The sequence below is a fragment of the Taudactylus pleione genome, unplaced genomic scaffold, assembly GCF_031769625.1.
Source record: "Taudactylus pleione unplaced genomic scaffold, aTauple2 ptg000019l, whole genome shotgun sequence".
In the NCBI taxonomy this organism is placed as follows: Eukaryota; Metazoa; Chordata; class Amphibia; order Anura; family Myobatrachidae; genus Taudactylus; species Taudactylus pleione.
The window spans coordinates 38,224,170-38,244,352 of record NW_028284421.1 but is presented as its reverse complement, the minus strand read 5'-3'; the positions used below and the strand labels follow the sequence as shown (position 1 = coordinate 38,244,352).

Here is a 20,183-nt window from a genome sequence, read left to right as displayed (position 1 = left end):
GGTCCTCCATTGTTATATAATGGTCGATTCTCTGGAACCACCTTGAGATAGGGGGTCAGACAGGAGACCTCCAGAAACATGGGATAGTTGTTCGTGCTGCATTCATGAAGTGTCGGAGTAAAGATTTCTTGTACTGAGAGATGGATATGTCCATTAAGTTAAACAGCCAAAATTAAGGTATGGTGGGAAGTGGTAGACCAGTAATCTTCTCTGAGATCTCATGGACAGTCCGCCAGAAGTCTGCCAATACCGGACAATGCCACCAAATATGCGGTGGAATGCCCGGCACCTGACCGCACCTCTAGCAGAGATCAGTGTACCGTATCTCAAGCACCTGTATTGAGGAAGAGCTGGCAAAAGGTATAACTAAATATTCGGGACCATTGGTCTTCCGACAACTCTCTGTTCAGGTCCCTATGCCATGCACTAACATAGGCAGGTAGAGTATCTGTGAGACCCTCTAGACAGAATTGATATAAAATGGATATTAAATGTCTAGGAGGCATTTGGGAGAGAGACCACAACTCAAATTAATTTGGGCCCCCTCCCATCCTTATGGATCGCCAGCGAGGAGACATAATGCCTGAATTGGAGGTAGACCCGAAATGGACGGAAGACCAAATGTACTCTGAAGGTCTGTAAAACAGTCCACTAGCATCTACTAAGTGTCCCAAATATGAAATACCCGCAGAAGACCAGGCAGAAAGTGAGAATGGTGACAACCAAGGTGGAAAAACAGGATTATATAACAAAAAGGTGTCAGTAATGAAACACCAGGGTTAAAAGAGGGGAGGATGCCCAAGTTTTGTCCAGCATTTAAGAGTAGGGTCTACAGTGGGATGGTGGAAACAAGGAACCTTTTTAAGCCAGGGAATGACTGGAGTGGGGATCTTAGCGGAATGGCCCTCAGTAAGTAGCCCTTGCTTAGTGGCTGGACATCTAGACATCTCCACAATTCTAGCCAAGTGTGTCGAGTGGTAGTAACTAAGAAAGTGAGAAAGTTGGAGCCCCCCCTTCCTAGGGCGACTTTGGACAAGTATCCTTTGTGATAATCTGAGTCTACTATTTCCCCAAACAAAATTTCCCTACTATGCTTTGAAATTCCTTAAAATAAGAAAGCAGGACCATAATGGGGAGTGTTTGAAACAAGAAAATAATTTTTGGCAAAATATTCATTTTTATAGTGTTAATCCTACCTAGCCAAGAAAGTCGTAATGACCATTTCAGAAGTCAGTTTTAAATTTGGATAACAAGGGGGAAACGTTAAGCTGAAAGAGGTTAGAGTTGTCTTTAGTAAGGATGACTCCTAGATATTTAAAATTGGTACGGATGCCAATGAAACGGAAACGCCACCCGCAAACCCGTCACTAGAGAATCAGGCGTCGAGATATTAACAGCCACCGATTTTGGCATAAATAATTTTAAAGTTCGATAAAAGTGCAAACTTCTAAAACTCGTGAATGACAGTAGGAAAAGAGGTTACCAGGCTAGAGATGGAAGCAAGCAGGTCATCGGCAAACAATGACAATTTATATTCAGTGGTCCCTACCTTGACCCCCTTGATGTCATCATTTGCCCGGATCAAACGGCAATTTTTTATCTTGTGGATGCATGTTGGCCACTCAAGTGGACATGTGTATACCTTCTTTAGTTTTATAATCCCTGAAGACTAATAAAAAGCATTTTTTCCAAATCTTGCATTAGGTTATCATAAATCATGCATGAAATGGTTAATATAATTTGTGTCATAGTAATGTAATGTGCATGTCTGTCATATAAATGTAATGTAATATGTGGGTGTCTTTAATACAAAATACACAGTATTACATATTCAGGTGTGATTAGATATAGCCAGATTAAAGACCAGTCATATTTCCGATGGTTTATGACGGGTAGCCAACCCTGGTCCCCGAGAGCTACCAATAGAGTATGTTTTCCAGGTCACCTCACAGAATTACAAGTGAAATAATTAGGTCCACCTGTGAATCTTTTCAAATGTGTTAGTAAGTAATGAATACACCTGTGCACCAGCTAGGTGGTCTGGAAAACGTAAACTGTTAGTAGAGGACAGAGGTTGGCTACCCCTGGTTTATGAGATAAAATTGATGTCTCAATGATAGCTGGAAGCTTGGAAAATCATATACACATAACAAATAAACATCCAGGTTGAGTGCAATTCACTAATCACTGAGAAGTACGGTTTTCAAAGTTATGAGATATCTGAAGAATGCACAAACACATGATATCTACACGAATATAATAGCTAAAATAAAGACAAGTAAAGGTGCCCATCCACTAGCCAATTACACTGTACGATTACGAAATCGTGCATCCAAATGGTCATCTGATGCCGAGCCTGCACATTTGGGATAGAGGTTAGCTGAGCGCTCGCAACCGGGTCGATGGTGGCCCAGAGCGCATCTGCATGACGGAGCCGGCTCCGTCGTGCGCATGCGCGATGCCCGGGTAGCGACGGGTAATCCGTCACTCCGGGTCTCGCACCAAAGGGGGCGTGCTGTCGATGTTGAGTGACAGCACACCCCCTTTGGTGAGCGGGACGGGGCGGTGGCTGCCCAGACGGAGGCATTCCCATGTGAACGCCTACCGTTTGGGGGCGGCCCCACTGACATCACAAGTGAAGTCAGTGGGAGAGCTTTCGGCTCTGTTTGAGCTGAAAGCTCTCTGGGGCTTGCGGCCACGAGACCCTACCACAAGGGTCTCATCGCAAGCCCGATGGTCGCGATGATCTTGACCATCGCGACCATCATCCTGACTGCTCGCATTAGCTGTGGGTGGCCGCTCCATATAAAAAAAAAAAAAAGACGCCCTGATTCAGAGCGAGCACTCTGTCAGAGCGTCCCACTCTGATTCAGGGCCTCGGTTTGTACCATCATGGCTCAGTAGCCGCACCACGGCTGTCTAAGCTGCATCACGACCTGCAAGGCCACATCAAACCCTGGGCCTTATTCAGAGCCGCTCGTAAGCGGCAGCTCGTTGGCTCTGAGCGATGTTCGCACAACTGCGCATGCGCAAAACAGTCATTGTGATCGGAAATCGTGCGCTCGTAAAACAGCGAGGGGCTGCTAATTTGATTGACAGAATGTACCGTTTGTGGGTGGTAAGAGGGGAAATTGCTTGAAAACGGAGGAGTGGAGACCCGAACGCAGGCGCGCCTAACGGTCAAAAGGGCATTTAATGGGAGTGCATAATTAGTAAAGGAGCGTCATCAACCACGTCACTTGGTTGTCTTTTAGCCTGAACTGCTCACAGTGATAGCGGTAAGAAAATCCTACCACAATCACTGCGAGCAGTTCAGATGCCTTTCGATGTTCCCGATTAATCTAATAAATACCGGAGATGACATGTGATGCGAACGACAAAGGGGCGTCTTCACAAAATAGCGAGCGCATTTTTCGGATGCTCGCTCAGACATAGAGGCGTCAACAAACCGCAAAGAGCAAGCGCTCAATTTAAATATCCGGCCCCTTTTTTAGAACGACCGTCCGCAAATAGCGTCCGGGTCTGAATCAGGCCCTCTGTATCGTCATGGCTCAGTAGCCGTGGAATCAGTATGATTCACCACCGGCCGCATGGCCGGCGGTTCAAATCCCGGCAGCGGCAGCCCGACGGAGGAGGAAATCCCGATTGTCCCCAGGTAAGTATAAACTAACCACCTAATTTTACCCCCTAACCCTCCCTTGGGGATGCCTAACCCTAACCTCCCCCCTGTGCCTAACCCTAATCCCCCCTCCTTCCCCGCCTCCTAAACCTAAGTCTTTCGGGGGGTGCCACCCTAACCTTCCCCTGGGGGTACCTAACCCTCCCTCCCCTTAGCCTAACCCGAACCTCCCGGGGGGTGCCTAACCCTAAGTTTCCCCCGGGAGCCCTAAACCTAACCCCCCCCACGCGGCTGTCTGCGCCCGGCATCCCTTCGATCGGGATGTCGGGCGCCGGTCTCCCGGCGTCGGTAAAATGACAGGCGTCTAGATTTAGACGCCTGTCTTTTAACCCTCGCGGGGATTTAGTAGTCTAGAAGCCAGCGGTCGGCATTCCGTCCGCCGGCTTCATAAATGTATACCGTATCTCGGCCCACAAGGCCGCAGAACTCTGTCCGTACCTTGGCGGCTCAGTAGCCACACCTCAGTTGTTACAGTCACACACGGACCTAAAGGCCAGTTTAGTCTCTGGCTACTAGGCCACATCATAGTCTGCAACCATCTCAACTCATTAGCAGCACCTGGGCCTACTAGCCGCACCTTAAACTGTGTCTGTACCACTGCCAGTGTTCTTGCCTTATCATTGTATCTTGTCTGTGTCTTGTTTGTCCAGTCCTTGTCCGTATCTTGCCTGTCTAATCCTTGTCTGTATCTTGCCAGTCCTGTCTTGTATAGTCCAGTCTGTAATCCTGCAATACCACAGCCCTGGTCTCTCCTGCTTAGCAGCTAGTTATTATTGTCCAGCCACTCCTTATCTGGTGTCCTAGCTGCACCGTAGTCTCTAGACATTCCTGAGACCCATCATCTGTTGCTGCAGGTGTACCGTCCATTACGCCTGTTTTAATACTATTACCTGCAGCCTCATTCCAGTTAGCCAGTTGTGGAAGGACTGCCACATCACCATCCTGCCTTGTCCTAGTCAGCAGTTCTGCGGTCTCATCTCATCGTGTGAGATCGTAACACCATGTCAGCATAGATGGTATAATGGTTAGCATTACTGCCTCACAATACCGAGGTTGTCCGTTCAATTCCCACTACAGACCTAACTGTGTGGAGTTTGTATATTCTCCCTGTGCATGCATGGGTTTCCTCCGGGTGCTCCAGTTTCCAGCCACACTCCAAAAATATACTGGTAGATTAATTGGCTCCCAACAAAAATGTGCCTTAGTGTGTATGTGTGTGTACATGTGGTAGGGAATGTTGATTGTAAGCTCCACTCGGGCAGGGACTGATGTGAATGGCCAAATATTCACTGTAAAGTGCTGTGGAATATGTGTGCGCTATATAAATAACTTGTAATAAATAAATTAATATTGGGTGCTTGTGGGGCCTAGTAAGGTTATATAGTAAGGCTCTTAATGTAATGTGGTAGCTGTTATAGCAATCAATGTTATATGGTGGGTCTAGAGCACAGATTCTCAAACTCGGTCCTCAGGACCCCAAACAGTGCATGTTTCCAGGTCTCCTCACAGCATCACAGTGAAATTAGCTCCACCTATGGATCTTTTAAAATGCGTCAGTGAGAAATGAGTACACCTGTGCACCTGCTACGTGACCTGTATGGGGTCCCGAGGACAGAGTTTGAAAATTTATGGGACTATGTCAAATATTAGCAGGATATTCCCCCAAAACACCACTGTGTATGAGGGCTGCAAAGCTGTTACATTTATCAAGCTCAAAGCAATTCGTAGTTTGGCCCCAACAGCCAGAAAATACAATTATCGGATCTAAAACATGATAATTGATAAATATGCCCCTTAGAACTTATTTTCCAAACACAACTCTAACATTTCAGGATCAAGTTGTGCATCAGAGCTTAAGATACCAGAAAAAGCAGCAGTTAGACAAAGATGCAAGCAGTGGGGTAACTAAGGTGGGTGTGGGGGGGGATGTTGGGCGGTACACATGCCCTAGGCGCCTTGGCAGGCATAGCGGAGGGGAACGCCAATGGCCAGGGCATCGTACCCTGCATCCCTGCCCCCCCGCCACCATTGCGCCCAGACTGAAGACTTTGATGTCACTAATGTAATGAGCACTGCAGGCAACTGTGCCTGTTGGTGCTAGCTGGGTTGACTGTAGTGGGAGCTGCAGCAGAAGCACGCAGCCCTTCCCAGGTAGACTTCCCATATTGTATCCCGAGAGCTGCCGCCAGGTGACAGAGTGATTGTTCCCCGGCGCTCTCTCCGCTTCAGAGCAGCCAGGTGTGTATTCGTTTCTCTGCCACTGGGGAAGGGGATGAGGTACTGATCTCTATGTGTTTCAGGCTGCAGCGTTGTGTTTATTTGGCTGGCTGCATTTGTGTGAAAGAGGTGTGTGTGTGTCCATGAAATACACGTAATTTGACAAGCCCACAAAAAATGTAAAAATTTGCTCAAAAAAAAAAAAAAAAGGGTGAGGTAAATTTACTAAGCACTCAAATATACTTTTGTCTGTCCAGAGCAGTACCCTGTCCAGGTCAGCCCTGTCACTCCTAGCTGTATATAAGGAATATCCTATGTGGAGCTTTTCAGCCCCTCATTCACATGTCCTGCTGGTGCACTGAGAGACAATGCATGGGGGGCAGGTGATGGTATGCTGAGAGACGACACAAGAGGGGGGGGTGTGATGGTGTGCTGAGAGATGACGCAGGCGAGAATTGATGGTGTCGCTGAGAGATGACACAGGGGGGGATAGTGTAGCTGAGAAACGATGCAGGGGGGAGGCGAAGGTGTGCTGAGACGACGCGGTGGGGAAGTGATGGTGTGCTGACAGTGGCGGCACAAGGGGGGTGCAGGCCGCACCTGGGGTCACCCGCCAAGGGGTGACACCAAGATGCAGACTGACACTCCCCCACAGTGACAGGAGCCAGGTGCTGCACTGTAGTTTTAAGTGCAGCACCCGACTCCTGACACTGTGAGGGAGCCGGCACTGCAACACAAGCGGTCAGCACCACCTGCACCCCACCCCCAGTAATATTAAGAATGGGACCACGGGGGATCGGGATGCGAGGCCACAACACCGTCCCGCGAGTTCACGCCCCCTTTTTGGGGCTCAAAATGTCCCTTCCTGCACCGGGTGACACTGCGGGGGGAGGGACGCCACTGTGTGCTGAGAGATGATGCAGGGGGAGATTATTTGGCTGAAAGACATATGGGAAAGGAAGTTACACAGGGCGGGGAATGAGTCTGGTTGAACGGCTGTTGTATGATGACCTTGTAATATTCCTATACAAGCAGGCATCTTTCAGACGATGTGCCCTACATGAATAGTGAATTCCGACTGAAGTTGCAGTCTTCCCAGGGAGGATACATTTCTTCAGAGGTTCCACGTTGTGAGAAACCACCATATAGGTAAGGTGCATATGGAATGGAATGTTTCCAGAGTGATGAGAAATGGGTGGCACTCCATTTTCAGTGACCGCGCCCCTTCAATATGTGACCATGCCCAATTTTTGCTGCACGCATTTGCAGGGGTGTAGTGTGTAGCCGTGGCGCCTGGAGCATGTGTGTGCTACCGCGCCCCCACCCCCCAAGTGTGCCAGGTAGGGGGCATGTCCACCATTTAGGAGCAAATTAAAAGGAAATAGTAGTGCCCACAATTCACGTTATGCCACACAGTAGTGCCCCTTATTCACATTACGACATGCAATAGTGTATTTTATTCACATTACGCCACTGTAGTGCCCCTTATTCACATTATGTTACAAAATAATGGCCAGAATGCATGTTATGCCACACATTAGTGCCCATTAATTTGTGTTATGCCAGTTTTGGCTATTTTTTCACATTATGCTACACAATAGTCCCCACAGTTCATATTATGCCACAGTAATCTCCATACTTCACATTATGCCCACAGTAATGCCCCTTATACACATGCCATAGTCGTGCCCCTTCTTGGAATTTGGTGTCAGAGCAGTCAGGTGTGACCTCACCAGACTCACCTCACAGGCTCCTCACAGTCACAGGTGCCGCGACCCAGGCTCTCAGCAGCAGCACCCGGCTCAAGCCTCCTCTCAGCAGCAGGGACACAGCCATCATGTTCTCTCCTTCGTGCAAACCAGGTTGGCTGACTTCAAGGCCAGGGTGGTAGTTAGGACTCGCCTCAGAGGTGGAAAAGAGGAGAAGCTGGGGGTGATGATGGGAGGTGACCACTTCCTCCCTTCTGTTCAGTCCCAGAGACGGATTAAGATCCCACAGGGCCCTACGCAGAATACTACCTTGGGGCTCCATATTAATGTATATATACTGTAAATAAATACAGTGTATAAATTTCTCACACAGCGCTCCCCACTCACTCAGATCTTCCCTTCTCACACATCTCCTCCACTCAAACACACACACAACAATCCCCCCTCATTCAGACCCCGCCACAGCTCTCCCTCTTACACAGCTCTCCCCCCTCACTCAACCTCCCCTCACACACAGCGCTCCCCACTCACTCAGATCTTCCCTCTTCTCACACATCTTTTCCCCTCTAACAAACACAATGATCCCCCCTCATTCAGATCCCGCCACAGTTCTCCCCCATACACAGCTCACCTCCCCTTACACAGCTCTTCCCCCTCACAGCGCACCCCACTCACTCAGATCCCCCCCTTCACACACACACAGTTCTCCCCCTCACAAAGATTTCCCCTCCTCACACAGCCCAAACACCGCACACTCATACACACAGCTCTTCCACTTAAAGCTCCCCTCCCTTCACACACAGAGATATTCCCCCTTAATCAGATCTCCTTACTACCTCCTTACTGTTGCAGAGCGCCGGAGATCAGCCATTCGACTGGGGTGGTGGAGGAATCACCTGATGATGAGCTGAGCCTGAAGCACATAAAGAGATCAGTGCGTCCATACCAGGGGCGTGGTGTGGGTCGGAGCCACAAGCACTGCTACGTCCACACCATGCCCTCTGTCTGGGGGTACTGATCTCTTTATGTGTTTCATGCTCAGCTCAGCAGGTGCTCTGCCCTTCGTCGGGTGGCTGATCTCCAGTGCCCTGGCCGGAGCAGGCTCCTGGAGCAGGTGCTCTACTGGAGCCACCATCGCTACTCCCCTGCGCATTTGGCGTGCAAATTTGCTGTGTGTGTGGGACTGTTCTTCAACTTGCCTTGGGCTCCAAAGACCCTAGTTACGCCTCTGGTTGCAAGACCAGGTAGGAGAGAGCAGCTTTGTCTTCTGATACCTGACCTTATTCCTGGTAAAGCAGTACCAATTTTATTTTTTACTGTTCCGCACAGTCAGGCTCTTGCACAAAGGCACATTAGACTTATAGGACACCACCGCTACTTTCACTGCCTTACTGTCAGGACTCACTGGAGCAGATTGATGTCCCCACATGCTAGGAGCAACGCGGGCGTAATCTAACAAAGTATTGCTGTTCACCTCAGATACCTGCAAGAGAATTAGGACTTTACTGCAGTATTCCCACAGGTTAGGGCCCCCAGGATGGAACGCAGGTGCAACTAGCAGGGAACATGGTATTCACTGAGAAATAACCAAATACCCATTTCACACTGGAAACCCGGGATTTTATACACGGGTCCATCCCGGGTGAGACCCCTTTCAGACTGGTGGCCCAACTGGCTCATTGCCGGTCGATGATGTCCCCGCCATCACGTGCTAAGCCGGCGCTTGGAGATGAGATCATCTCCAAGCGCCGCCTCTTCCTGTGCTGTGAACAGGACCCGGGTCGCATCGGCCTGGGTTACCCATTCACACTGCACTCCGTCCGGATTGAACCAGTGTCATTTCAAGTGGGTCCTTTCACACTGCACACTAACCCGGGTTGCTGCACGTTCACGTGAAATAACCCGGTTTATTCCTGGCAGTGTGAAAGGGGTATTAGTGACATAAGATCATCAGAAAAACCTAGGGCGCTAGTCTGAGAGTAATATAAAACTAGCTGTAAAATCTGTGTGATTTACAATTAAGAAAACTGAAACAAAATAATACTGCTTTTACACCTAAATCCTGGGTTTGACCCGAGATTTGGAACACCATTCTGAAATGGGTCAGACCCAGGACAGACCTTTTCTACTGCGGCACCGATCAGGATTATTCCCGCATCGGCGCCGATCATACTGCACACGGGTGCAGTGAAACTTCTCCCAGTGCTTGGAGATGACATCATCTCCAAGCGCCAAGAAACCCGGAAGTCCCCATGCTGTAAACGGGAGCTAGGTCGAGCCGGGGTACCAGTCTACACTTCAGGATTTCACGGGTTGTTCCCGTGTAAAACCCTGCAAGTTACCTGGGTTGGATTGCCGGGTCACTCGACCCGGGAATCCAACCCTGGCCCCTTTTACACCAAGGAGCTACCCATGTTTTAGCTCTGGTGTAAAAGGGGTATTATAGCGCATTTACCAGTACCAATAACTGATGTAAGAAAAATAATACATAGCTGATACACAAACTTAGAATTGCCAGTGGATACTCGTTTATTTATAAACAAAATCATGCATATAAAAATCTAAAAAATAAAATAAATATATATATCAGCGAGCAGGGATATAAATTTGCAGTACAACTCAGCAATTTGATAAGGGGCTGTGAAAGAAGCTTCCCAGGCTTCTAATGAAGGCAAAATGTATTTTCCAAGTGGAGCAAGCTGGCAGCAACTGGAAATGGCCATCATCACCAGATTAAATATTGTATACATCTTCATGGTTAAATAGGAAGATAAACAGGCCTATATTGTTTCATTCTCGTGGTTTCTACAGGTTTGAGTAAATTGCATCAGAACCCATTGACTGGGGTACAGAAATGTAACATGAGTCACATTTGTATGTAACATGGGCCACATGTCAAAATTGATTTCAAGTATAGTTTGGTTACCATTCAGTTTAGGGTCTTATAAGTGTATAGTATAACAATCAGATTGTAAAAATTATTAGAAAATGGCCATCTTATCAGGTCAGCTGACACCATTGGAGAATACTTACCTACTTTTCATGTCTCTCCTCCGGGAGAAGGCCAGAGGAGAGATGCCAGGTGACTGGTGGTAGGGGTAGGGTCCGGCACAACACATCATTAAGACCTGCCCCATCACGGGTAATGCAGCGATTTGCAGCTCGAACATGAAGGGGTGGGGGCGGGGCCAATATAATGGAATTTGCATAGAATCATCATGTTAGCCCTGTCCTCTCTCAGTTTACTGCAATTAGCTGCATTAACTTCCCCATAGTGCCCACTTTGTTAGGAAGTGGGCACTGAATGCGGGAGGCCTGCCTACTCTTCCGGGGGTGTGGGGGACTGCCCGCAAATTCAGGTGCCACAACTTCTGGGAGAGTAGGAAGTAAGCAATGCATTCACAGATACTTCTCATATGACTCCAGTGTCCAATCTTGGTACAGAGTGCCCTAACATAAACCATTCCCAGGCACCTGTGCTTTGCCAGGTCAACTAGTCTTCGGAGGAGATTCCTGGCTCCAATATCTGCATTAACCTGAACAGTTTCCAACACCGCTGAAACACTTGCAGTTCCAATCTGCAAATCAGACCAATTTCCATATTGCTGTTTTACCCTGTTTCAATACCTACAGTAACTACTTTTCAGCTGGATTCTTCTCTAAGCTTCCCGACTGCAATAAACTCTCAGCCATCACACCCGTGTACGGTCTGTCTCCTGCAACAAGTTTTGCATATCAGCTACAGTGTACAGCTTCATCCTGTCTCTTCAGTCTGCTTTTTGCATACACATTGCAGGGCTGATATCACTCCAGCCTGCTGAATAGATCTTCTATCCCTAGTCACCTACAGTCAGCACTTCTGCATGTAGCATTCCTGATTCCTATTTGCACTGTGCTAGCGCTCTCCAGCAGCAATATGCTTCTGCCTGCATTGCAGAGCTGCTGAAGAGCTGCTGAAAGCCTTGTTCTGTTGTCTATATGTTACAGCATATTTATATTCATCTCAGAAATTACTTGCACCCATCCAATCAAAGCTCTTACCGGTTCTCTGTGCATAGTCTCCAAGTATATTCCTGCTAACAGCTGCCTTCATCTGCTAAACCAGTGCAACTTCCAAAACATAATATCACTACTTGTTACTTCAACTAAAACTCCAACCAGCTGAATTCCTCTCAGCACCTGTCCTTTATACAGACATACAGCTTCCATTACAGACTTTACTTGCAGACGGCACTTGTCAGAGTATATCCTGTTCCTCTGGACTATTATACAGTTCTTAAAGCACCACTCACCTTCAAGTGTACCAGCTACAACTCATCTGTCACCACACCACCCGCGCACTCGGGGGGAGGGGGGGGGTTCTGAGTCCGACGATCCAACTCCAATTTTTTTTTATTTATTTTTTTTAGAGACTGAGGAAGCGCTCCGTCTCCGACCTCTGCGGCTCCCTGCACTATGAACACTAAAGAAGCCTCCGATCGCTTCAGAGGCCAGCGTTCCCAGTGATGCATGACGTCACCTGCGCGATGTGAGGAGCCTGTCCTGCTGGATCTGGACAGATCCAATCACAAGCAGCGGCAAAGCGGGAGCCAGCCGGAGTGGGAGCCAGCGTGATGGTGAGGTAAGTACTGGGCGCGGGGGGCTCACTGCATAACGGCCACTACTTTAGGGGCCATAGATAAGGGGTTCTGCATAATTGGTGCTGCATATGGGTCAAAACTACATATATGGCATTGCATAAGGGGCACTACTTTAGGGGGACCTGCATAGGTCAAAACTACAGGGGGGCACTGCATATTGGGTAAAACTACTTAGGGGCCCTGCATATATGGCACTGCATTAGGGGCACTACTTTAGGAGGGACCTGCATATGGGTCAAACATACAGAGGGCACTGCATATGGGGCAAAACTGCATATATGGCACTACTTTAGGGGGACCTGCATAGGGGTCAAAACTACAGGGGGGCACTGCATATGGGGTAAAACTACTTAGGGGCCCTGCATATATGGCACTACTTTAGGGGGGACCTGCATAGGGGTCAAAACTACAAGGGGCACAAATATAGGGGGCACTGCATAAGGGGGATCTGCATATGGGTCAAAACCACAGGGGGCACTGCATATGGGACAGAACTACTGTCGACACTGCATAAGAGTCACAATACAGATACACATAACTACAAATGGGGGTCTGAGTAAGCTTCAGTTTACCTAGGCTGGCAGCTTGCGAGGCCAGGACATCTGCTTCCACTGACGCAGACCCTGGTCTCTGCACTCCTAGAAAATGGGAGTGACATGCCCCCGTTTCCAGGAATGCTGGCCAGGCACACTCCTGCCCTGCCCCCCCAAACGCTGCAGCATGTCAGTCATGCTGCATCTTGGAGTATCAGTGAGCGAGATCGCAGGACCCGTTCTGCACATGAAAAACTGCGAGAATACTCGCTATACCTGAATCAGGCCCAAGGTGTCAGCAGGCAGCAATAATCCCACCAGCTACTGCTTTCTCAAGGAAATCCAATGAACTAATTTAGGCAACACTGATGAGTACTTCCACCCTCTTTAGGTATTCTTTCTAATACATGTCGGGTCAGTGAGTAACCTCAATGTTTCCAAAGGGTCAGGTGTTTGATGACCATAGGCTATGTGCCACATTTTGTACAGAGAACACAATTTTAGGCAGCATATTTGGATATCAGTAAATATAACTAAATAACTTAAAGAGTTAATATGTATGTGCTCAAAGGAATTTACAAAATAATGGGTAATGTCTTACTAAAGATCCCATATGGTAAGAATGAATATAAATGAACAGCTCAAGGTCATGGATAGATCTGAAACTGTGCATCCATTTTACAATCAAAGGAACAGTCCAAGTCACAATCTGCTGTTTTCCTCTCATTCTTTAGCAGCTGATGTCTCCCCAGAGCTAAAAGCTGCTGACAACTATTGAAGTGTCAAGATGGGTCTGTTCTGATATTCCAAATTGCACTTATCCAGTCTGATACACAACGTTTGTCATTGTGTTACATTTTCTAATTGAAATATACTGTATACCTTTCATGTTAAAACAAACAATTTGTATTACTATAAAGATAATTAGGAATATTTCCCAGTTAGTACACCTAGGGGTAAATTTACTAAAGTGAGAGTTTTTAGAAGTGGAGTTGTTGCCAATAGCAACCAATCAGATTCTAGTTATCTTCTAGAAGGTGCTAGTTAAATGTTAAGTAGAATCTAATTAGATGGTATGGGCAATATCCCCAGTTCTAAGAACTCTTTTAGTAAATTTACCCCCTAGTATTAGTTTGCTGAATGTCATGTTCAATGTGTGAAAAGAGTGATAAACGAATACAGTAAATACAACCAATCAGCTCTTAACTGTCATATTACAGGCTGCATTTGAAAAATGAGTTAGGAGTTGATAGGATGGTACTTTATCTCTCTCCAAGGCTTAGTAAGTCTACCCCACAGTTAATACAGCCAACAAACAATATATCATTAAGTGTGTTGGCTCGTGTGTACACACAATATATCTGTGAACGACGTCATTCACAAATATATTGTGTCGGCCATGCAGCACAGCAGTTGTGATATCTCTTACAGATACATTGTGTGCGTCTGTCTATGGACCATATTCAATTAGGGAGCGAAAAGTCCGTGCTGGACTTTTCGCTCCACATAGGAGCTTATCTGGGGATAAAATATCTGGCGAGTGCCCGCTTTATCCCCGTATTCAATTTGGAGCCGGCGGGAAGGTAAGTATAGGGCAAAATAGGGGAATTTTTGGGAATTCATCCTGGGACCCCCCCTAATGATGTCCTGACATGGGGGATCACTGTGGGTACCCCCTTTTTCCCCGCTGAAGGTAATTAGGGTTTTTAAATAGCCGCGGCAGGTGTTTTTTTGCGGCTATGAAGAAGTGATGAAGAATAGCACTTAGATTTAATTTTTTTTTTAAAATTAGTTATTCCTATCAAATTTGGGGTACATGAAAATGGGGGTAAGCATATTTTTAAGTCCCTAAAGTTAATTTTTAAAATTCAGCAAATTTGCACCTGCCGCTACTCTGCGCAATGAAGAAAACACCTGCCACATACTTGGGGACCCCACCAGAATTAATTTAGTTAGTTTGGCATTTTGTTCTCCTATTTTTTTTTCACCCCCAAATTTAAAGTAAATTTTTTGTGGTGTCCCGATTATTTTTTAAAAACTTTTTTTTACAATTTTTTTTTTTTAAATGATACTCCCAGGGGTGCAGGCTAATTTTTTTGAAGCCTGCACCCCTAAACCCCAATTCTGCACTTTTTTCGCCATGTAAAACATGGTGAAAACTTATCCCCATTTTTTTTTCAAAGAATTTTCGCACCGGCGAAAAGTCCTTGAAATTGAATACGGGGATAATTCAAACTTGCGAAAATGGCATCAGCGGTGATAAATTATTGCCGATTCTGACTTTTCACAGCCTAATTGAATGGCTATATGTGTACGGGCGACCCTCCAACCAATCTGATCACTAGCCCACCAGTCACCGAAGTCGGAGTATGGGTGGTGTGCCCAGTTCAACGCAGTACTATGATGTGCCCAGTGCTACATAGTATTATGGTGTGCTCAGTACTATGATGTGCCCAGTGCTGAATCTTACCTGCTGCCAGTGTGCCTCTTTACTTCTCGTGGGCTGCTTAAAGCTGGTGGCAACAGATAATGCTGGTAGCCAGGTCTGATATCCACTGTGTGCACATACCTCCCAACATAACTCTTTCCAGGAGGAACATAATGTTCAGTTCCTGGACTTCCCTCCAAATTTATGATTGCAGACACCTGTGTTATACTAGTTAATGGATAAGAAAGGTGTTTCACCACAGATGATGGCAATCATACATTAAGAGGGGGTCCAGGAACAGAGCATTTTGTCCCTCCTGGAATGCGTCATGTTGTGCAGCAGCAGCTGCTGAAGGTGGACCCAAAAGGGTTCCTCTCCCTTAAGCTGGGAACACATAAGATGATGTGTACCCAGCCCGACGTCGCGGGCGACGGGACCCGTCATGTCGAGTCACACTTGGTGATGCCGGATCCGACGGGGGAGAGACACGCCATGCCTCATTCAGCAGCATGGCATTGTTAGCGACATCCCCTGTCGGTCCTACAGTAGGGCTAACGGGTGATGTCACTAACGAACTGCGGGAGCGCGCATATCATGGGTACACACTAGACGATGTCCCCAATATGTCGCTCTGATCCGCAGGATCAGACGACATTTTATCTAGTGTTTACCCAGTTTTAACATTCATAAGGCAAAGCAGCAGCCCTGGATCGCTAAAGCTGTACTGGTCTGAGGAAGGGGGGTAGATGGCACCATGCCCCCCCGGCCCAGCCCATCCTTGAGTAAATAATGTGAGTGGTGCATCTTAATTAATGGGATAATAACTGAGTCTGGAAAGCCCTTCAACTAGTGATGGCCATCTGTGGGTTAACAATCGTTTGTACCATTGGTGGTTGGCCTCAATGGTATTAAGCCATCAGCTGGGAGCCATCGATGGTTTTATCCACCAATGGTCATCCCTGCTTTAATACCTTCCAGGCAGTGGCCCAATCAGAGAGTGGGGACGGGGCTTTGTGTTCAGGGGCACCAAGAGGGGGGAAGCAGGTGCTAATTGCTGGGGCCCGGGCTTGCTAGAGGGGCCGTGGGGACCTGGGTCCGGCGCCGTCCCCCCCTCCCTTTTAACCGACAGCAGCCGAGCAAACGTTGCTGTGTGCTGGGCTGCAGTGGGAGACTGCTCGCTGCTGTTGAGCAGCAGCCACAGCAGTGTCCTATGCCTGTGGGGGGGATCACACTGATCGCGCCCCCCGGCTTTGTGCCGAACTAAGGAACTCACAGTGCCCCCCTCACCGGGGTGCAGTGCAAAAATTTTTTTTATTTCTTAAGCCTAAGGGGACGTGGCTACACCTCCCGTAATTAGGCCATACACCCTTCCCCCCCCCCTTCCCCCCCGGGCCTGGGCAGCTCTTGAGGCCCCTGTTTGTGGGTCATGACTACCATAAGATACATCATTCAAACTGGAGTCTTATAAACGGTCAATCTTCATGTGGTTCTAATATCTACCTAGCAGTATAAATTTAAAATAATACCCATTGATTTTACCTACCTGTACCCCAGGCAGGCCCGGCGACAAGGGGGGACTAGGGGCACAGCTGTCCCGGGCCCTGAGGTTGTAGTTAATACTTACCTCAGCGGCTCCCAGGGGTGCCATGGCGCTGATGCAGGGGTGCCACGGGTGGATGATCCGTTAGCAAGTCAGCTGATCGGGCCGCGCGCTGCCTCCTTAGATGCCCGTGAATATTTAGACAGCAGCATAGTCGGCCCCATGCTGTGCTGCGGCTAGTCTCAGTGTTTGACAGTCAGAGCCATGCGGCCCCGCCCCCTCCTACTCTTCCCGGCTTTCTTACAATGCTGCACAGGCTCACAGTGTGTGGCTCCTAGACTGAGGCTCTTCTGTTTACTGTAGGTTAGTGACAGGCTGTCTGTGACACAGTGTCTGTAATGTTTTAGGTAGTGTAGTTGTAGTTATGAAATAAAATTGAATATATGGAATATATTATTTATTTTAACCCTTTTCTTTACCATTACATTTTTGATTGTTAAATAAGTTGTATTTTTAGCACTGGTGTGGGGTTAAAGGGTGTATTGCAGGCCATGGCAAAAATATTATTACATGGTTATATTGATATTTTAAACAGATAAAGTACAAAAGTGTTTTACACTTTATTATTATGCATTTTATCTTTAGCTAAAATATCTATACCAATGCAATAATATCATTACCATGGTGCAATAAAGTTTCTTTTGTTTATTGCGGCGCAGCGCGTGACGTCTGCTGGCTGCAGGGAAACGGGGATGGAGGGCCCCTAAACAATGTGTGTTCCGGGCCCCATTATTTCTGTTGCCGGCCCTGACCCAGGGCTGCTATCAGGGGGGACTGGAGTCCCAGGCCTGGACAGAGAAGGGAGCCAAACTAAGGAACTGCCTACGGCTCTTACCTCCAACGCTGTGCTGTAAACAAAGCCTGCAATAAAGCTTTTAAACAACAACTGATGTTCTACAAACCAAATACTGAGATATACCTGTGCATCACTTTGGATCCACTGAAAAAGAAAATAGCTTTTTTTTGCTACAGTATTGCAACCAGTTCACAACACTCGCACACAATGTACAAGAATACAAACCATCAGTGAGACAAATGTTTAACTGCCGTGTACTTCATACTTGCTTACTCTCCCGAAACCTGCAAGAGACTCCCTATTTTTCTAGTAGTCCCCAGCACAACCTGAAGAGTTCCTAGTGGAATGGGCAGAATGGAGAGAATAGGCACGTTATATTTCTTTGCATTGCATTATGATCTACATCTTTATATGTTTTTTATAAATGTAACTTCACTGGTCGAACTCTGCTGGATGCCTTTAGCTGAGCTCACTCGCAGTGAGCGAAGTTGTATTGTGTGGTGAACCAGAAAGTCTGAATGAGAAGCAGGCTCACATAATGCCGCTCAGCAGCTCACAGCAGAGCGCAATGACTTCAGGCTGATGAAGCCCAGCATCATGGGTGTATCTAGGCTTCTGAGTGCCCCTGGCAAGCCCCTCCAATGACTGCTTTTACTGGAAAAACACACACCTGTAGAAATAGGGAGAATATTTTTTTAATTTCTCCTTTTAATATATATATGTCTTTTATAGAACTTACACTATTGCAACCCACTATTTATTAATGCAAAAAAAAACACAGGAAAAGATTAAAAACATTGCATCATAAACAAACAAAGCATTATGAGTAAAGTAATTTACATATATTCAAATAGGACTATCTATACTGCATTAAGCTTTTTAACAACTCCACCTTATAATTCACTAGGATGACATCCCACATATGAATAAAGACTGTCCATAAGGATCATGTCCTAGCCCCAACTTGGAAGTATCCACAACCTACAAGGATCATGGCAAATCCCTCAAACTAAGAAAAACTTGATTTACTATACTTACACTGGAGGTAGTTCAATTTACACACCTGTAGAAATAGGGAGACTATATATATATATATATATATATATATATATATATATATATTTTTTATATATATATATATATTTTTTTTTCGGTTATAACACTTCCTACAAGCATTGCACTGTTTATTAATTTCTATACGTCAACAACACAGGAAAAGAGGGCATCAATAACAAAAAAGATGCATTGTGGGCAAGATAGTTAACATCTATACAAATTACCTTGCGAATAGAGCCTTGTGATTGATGTGGCACTCTTTTTCTGCAAGATTGACATATGGGAACCAGTGAATGGTGATTGGTATATGGTGGGTATTGTGGGGGAAGAGATATATTAGGAAAAACAAAGTAAAAATTTTGTCTCTCTAAATTTAAATCTTTCTGATACACATTAGCAGTCAATGGAGGATGGAGAGAAGAGGAGAGGAATCATTTGCTAATGATGGCTGACTGCAGGACACTGGTAAGAGGAGACAGGAGACCAGAGATCATGTACTAATGACGTTAGTAGGCACTGGCACCCCTGGCGAGGGCCATCTAGGCTAATAGGAAGATATGCCCCTGCCCAGCGTAGCCTAATTCCAGGACAGTGAACACTACCAGCCACCTCCTAACATACTTTGTGTCCTTCTACTACCCCCACCCAGTCCCTATTACTACTACCATCACACCCACAACTGTCAGTTGTCTTGTGTCACTATTAATCTGTGTCTTTGCTTCTACCTGTCATCTGTGTCCCCATCCCCAGCTGTTATCTATGCCCCTGCTGCTACTACATCCCCTACATTTTGTTTTGTTGTTAGTATTAATTTGACTTACTTCTGGGATTAAGGTTAACTTGCGCACCTTTTGAAGGTTATAAGGCCCAAAAATGTATCAGGTTGCGTTCAACTTTTCTAGATTGCAGGCTTGCAAAAGGAGGTCCTTGGCCGTTCACTTCAATTTTCCATTCTACAACTGTGTGTGTGTGGTGTGTGTGTGCGCGCAAGTGGTATTAATCTGTGTCATATTTGATGTTTTGCCTTGCTCTCATGTTTTGAAAATTAGTGTTTCCAGTTTGTATTTGATCACACCTACGGTAATAGCTGCATATATTACAGTAGGTGTCACTAGAGCAAGTTATACACAAGTTTATTTTTATATATATATATATATATATATATATATATATATATATACGTGAACAACAATGGACCGGCACTTCAATATACGAGCAGCAGCTGCTTGGTTGCCTTCAGTGAAAATGACACTAGAGAAACAAAAAACTGCGGCACTCCAAGACTGGTGATTAAAGATAAGCTGTATTATAGCCGACTTTTCAAAGCCTTCAGGCTTTTTTATCAAGGCACATACAGTGTGACATAAAACAAGTGTACATCAGAATTCTTACCTTAAATAGGTAAAGGATCACGCTGGTTTGCTGCAGACCGGGGAGAGGGGCGCGTCACGTGTTCCGGGACGTCCCAGGATGATGAGATCACGGCAATGCCGGGTTGTCATGGCAACCCGCTTGTTGCCGGAAA

The 20,183-nt window shown here is 46.5% G+C and overlaps 1 protein-coding gene across 1 annotated transcript in view; it reads right to left on the bottom strand.

Annotated features, from left to right (window-relative positions):
- NME6 (NME/NM23 nucleoside diphosphate kinase 6) overlaps positions 1-15,327 on the bottom strand; it is a 100,868-nt gene extending 85,541 nt beyond the window's left edge. Inside the window, exon 1 of the mRNA XM_088447241.1 lies at positions 15,249-15,327. The gene's annotated coding sequence lies outside the window, so the exon portion shown is untranslated. The remainder of the gene's footprint in view (positions 1-15,248) is intronic.
- Positions 15,328-20,183: the final 4,856 nt, after the last annotated feature.